We start from the raw sequence: 4,385 nt of genomic DNA, 5'->3' as shown, positions 1-4,385 counted from the left end.
GAGGTGGCGGGTGCCACGTGGCGGCTCCGGAGTGGCTGCGAGCGGCGGAGCGGACGCGTCCGGTCCGTCCGGACGTGTCCGGCGGCTGCGGAGGAGAAATATAGGGTTTCGGTTAGGAAGGAGATCCGAATTTCGGGGGGGGGTGTTTAAATAGGCACAGAGGGAGCTAGGAGAGTCCAAATGAGATGCGGTTTTCGGCCACGCGATCGTGATCGAACGCTCTAGATGATGGATCAGAGTTAGGTGGGTTTTGGACCAAATTGTAGGGGTGTTGGGCTGCAACACATACGAGGCCTTTTCGGTCTCTCGGTTAACCGTTGGAGTATCAAACGAAGTCCAAATGATACGAAACTTGACAGGCGGTCTACCGGTAGTAAACCAAGGCCGATTGGCAAGTCTCGGTCCAATCCGGAAATGTTTAATCCCCACACACGAAAGAAAGCTGGAAATGACCACCGGAGGAAAACGAAGCGCCGGAATGCAAAACGGACAACGGGGAAAATGCTCGAATGCATGAGACGAACACGTATGCAAATGCAATGCACATGATGACATGATATGAGATGCGTGACAACGATAACAACACACGGAGACAAAGATCCGAACCCGAGAAAATAAATATAACTTAACGCCGGAAACGGCAAGAGTTGGAGTACAAATTGGGAAAGTTACATCCGGGGTGTTACAGCAGCGGACGTCTCGGCCTGCGGAAACGGACCTCGGTGTGGCTGCGGGGCTCGGTTGGCAGATGGAGTGGCTACAAGGCTGGTGGCGGCATCGTCCAGTGGAGAGTGTCGACTAGTGCTGTGGTTTGGGCAGGAAGGGTCCGCGACGGTGAACTTTTTGTTTCAGGGTTTGAAGCTCCCATCACAATTTTTTGTTTTGTTTTAGGGTACCGGATAGTGATACGTACTATCATCATTTGTGGTAACTTTTCCATCAAGACCTAAAACTTCTTCCTCACCATATGGGTTGTTGATGCTTATTTTAGAATCAAGTGACAAAAAAAATTAGTATTTAGGCATGGCTTGGCTATTGTGTTGTTGGAATCAACCGTGTCTTATTCTCTTCCTCTTTTTCTTCTTCACCCATCATATTCATTTCTCGGTCTTCCCAATTAAACCTCCCCACTTCTATCAATAGCGTATATGGCTCGCAATCCCTCCCTCCACTACCATCGAAACACACAATTTAATTTTCTGGGGGTGACAATGCCTCGTATATGGCTTCTCATTGGCATCCAACCCCCCGCATTACTAAAGGATCATATGTGCATTATATTTGCCACCACAAAATAGGAAAATAATGTCATGGAAATCGATAGACCAGTCACATGACAAACCAAGTTCGAGTATAGCTTTTGAGCCATTTATTTTCATTATCCATTTCCTTCAATCATACTAGAATAATTATTTTATCCTCCCTTTTTTAGCAGAATGTATTGTATTCTAGAGAACAAAAAACATTGTAAACTATGATGGTTTTCTTCAAGACAGATTTAATACGTATTACCAAAATCATGTCATGTATGCAAGTTCTTTCCATGGGACCAAAAAGTAATAACATATAACATACAAAAGAGTTAGTATAACGAAATTGCTCTGCTTACGACTTTAAATATATGATTCACGTCCGGCGCAGCGATCCCATGATTGCCGTTGATGCATAGATTTGATTGGAGGGTGACTGAGCAGTGTCGTACAACATCGTACAAGAGTTCATCGTACGCCTAGCACTGCTCTTAGTATAATTACACGTATATGGAGTTGAAATAAGCATTAGTCATCTAGAACTCCATTTTGGCCGAAGCCATATAATCCACATTTGTTTGAAGATGAAAAAATATGGCCAAGTTTCTTGGCAGTGAAGATATTGGCCTGACCTTTCTTCCCAGTTCTAATGTTGGAACTTCCATAACTTGCAGATTTGTTTCAAATGCATCCTATTAGATAATCTATCGAGAAGACAACAAAAAATCCTTTAGGATGAGAATAAATATATTTATAACGTTAAAATCTGCAATGCCTGAAGAAATTTGTTGATATTTAAAGTGGCACTATGGATCTGGAGTACATACAGAACCATAGTTAATACTGGGAGGCAGCAAGAAGCAGATACCAAAATACAATCGTGTCATCAAACAAATAAAGACATAAAATTGCAGATAAGTTTACAACCTTGCCATGTCAACAAATGTTACAACCAACTATAGTTCATGGACCAGTATGCACACCCAGACAATTGAACTCTGACACCGGCATGGTCAATCACATTTTACATCAAATATTCAGGTAATTAACAAGCATAACATTTCACACCAAGATCCCATATTACTCGTAAGTGCAAAAGAACAGAAGAAGTGTATATACCAAGCAATATTCATGCATATTTAGACGGTTGCATCCAAGACAATCGAAGCTAACATGAAAATAAAAGATGCATGTGTACACACAACAACAATCTAAGATCATGGAACAAACCTACATATATATGAGAACTACATCAACAATATTGGGATCTAAACTGGCGACATCAATCAAGCAAGTGACGGACTGCATGGATACCTTGCAGGGGAGGCACATGACGAAGAAGTAACTGATTTTGCAGATGCTACCAATCTGCCACGAGTAGGTGTTGGAGACCCAATTATGACTTTGTTATTGCCGTTAACATTAGTTTTGCCTCCATCCTAGAAGATGTTCTCTCATAGAGTTACCTTAATAGAGGAAGATGACTGTCTCAAGGTTTATATTACCTCCTTCCAAGGAGATATTCTCCCGTAGCGCTCGTTTAACAAAATAAGAAAATTGTCTACAGGTTATTAGTTCTTGACCAAAAATTGCTAACTAATTAGCAATATGTCTGCAGGTTATTAATTCTCGAGCATAAAATGTTATATGAATAAGCATGACAGTTCATTAGTAATCTATTAGAACAAGGGTATTGCCTACACTTATTAGCTCTCGACTTGAACTTCAATTAAATGGTGTTTAGAATTTTTAATGATTTACCTTGAAGTTGTGATATGTCATCAGAAGTCTAATCCCTGCGTGCGCGAGACAGGATGGCAACGCTCAGGTGTGAGGCGTTGACCTGCATGCGCGGTGGCATGACGATTTTGTGGCGGTCGTGGGCTCTGAGTGAGTTGGTGATGGTATTCTGGACAGAGGGCTGGGCAAGCGGTGACCTGCATGCACAGCGGCGTGGGAACTATCTAAAAAACCTGAAGTACGAAATCGTAAAATGAAGCCGTGAAAGAAATTGTATATTGTACTTATAGGAAGAGTAGTAGACAAATTACCATTGGCCTGGTTATGCATGCATGAGATGAGATGGTGGATTTTTGCATAGCTGGGACGTTGTCTGAAGCTTACTCTTCTAGTAGCAACCATGCTTGGACATCAACCTGCTTGTTCATGTGGTCCTGCGGTGGATAGAAATCAGATAAGTGGTCAGCAGCGATCAGGAATTCTGGGGGATGAGATGGTGGATCATGCATAGCTGGGACGTTGTCTGAAGCTTACTCTTCTAGTAGCAACCATGCTTGGACATCAACCTGCTTGTTCATGTGGTCCTGCGGTGGATAGAAATCAGATAAGTGGTCAGCAGCGATCAGGAATTCTGGGGGAATAACCTGATTCGCTGCAGTTGGCCGAGGAGCATACCTTAGTATTGATGTGTAGCGCGCATGAGAGGAGAGGAGCTTCGAGGGAATGAGGAGAAGGACTGGGTGGGGGCGGGCAGTGAACTATCAGTGGCCGACGGCGGCTCTACGCTTAAGCAAAGGCCGCCATCGATGCAGTCACCTCCTTCAAGGACGTGGGGACGTGCGCGGGTATCCTCTCGATCTTCCTTGCCGCGTGGGTGCCAATGGGCCACCACAGCCCACGCTCGCCCTCCTTACCGGCGCCGGGATTTTCCCCGCCAACTACCCCCTGATGCGGACTGGATCACACAGAAAAGAAACGGAGGCGGAGAGGTCCGGCAGAGGATGGTGTGCGGCGGCCGGGGAGGCAAGGTATGGGCTAGAGCTGGCAACGTACAGTGTTAACCCTAGATTTTTTTATAGAAAATTTAGGGTGGGTGAGTTCAGAGAGAGATGGGATGTTCGGCTTTTGCTGGGCTGGCCCATGTGCTTAACAAAGAGAAGTTGGAGAGGGGGAGGTGTACGAAGATATTTGAACATATAAAGGATGAGCCCCTGCGCCCATCTAGCGGTCGTGGCCACGTCTCCCTTTATTCGTCTCCCGACCGCCTCCTTTTATTCGTCTCCCGAGCGCCGCGTCCTCTCCTCTCCCTTTCTCCTCGCTCGCTTCCTTCTCCGGCAGCACCTCAGCCGCCCCCTTCCTGACGGCCTTCGCCTTCTCCCTCTCCACCAGAGCAGG

The 4,385-nt window shown here is 45.3% G+C and overlaps 1 long non-coding RNA gene across 4 annotated transcripts in view; it reads right to left on the bottom strand.

Annotated features, from left to right (window-relative positions):
* The window catches only part of LOC119300719, a 6,624-nt gene extending 2,347 nt beyond the window's left edge, over positions 1-4,277 (bottom strand). Inside the window, exons 1-6 of one of the 4 annotated variants that reach the window (XR_005146674.1) lie at positions 3,666-4,277; positions 3,525-3,574; positions 3,302-3,424; positions 3,012-3,187; positions 2,565-2,716; positions 1,610-1,954 (exon numbers count right to left, since the gene is read on the bottom strand). This is a non-coding gene — a long non-coding RNA (uncharacterized LOC119300719). Of the gene's footprint in view, positions 1-1,609; positions 1,955-2,136; positions 2,735-3,011; positions 3,188-3,301; positions 3,425-3,524; positions 3,575-3,665 lie in introns of those variants that run through there. The other 3 variants (XR_005146675.1, XR_005146676.1, XR_005146673.1) reach the window with 3 other exon arrangements.
* Positions 4,278-4,385: the final 108 nt, after the last annotated feature.

The sequence above is a fragment of the Triticum dicoccoides genome, chromosome 5A (genome assembly GCF_002162155.2).
Source record: "Triticum dicoccoides isolate Atlit2015 ecotype Zavitan chromosome 5A, WEW_v2.0, whole genome shotgun sequence".
Classification (NCBI taxonomy): domain Eukaryota; kingdom Viridiplantae; phylum Streptophyta; class Magnoliopsida; order Poales; family Poaceae; genus Triticum; species Triticum dicoccoides.
This window is presented reverse-complemented; position numbering and strand designations above follow the sequence as displayed.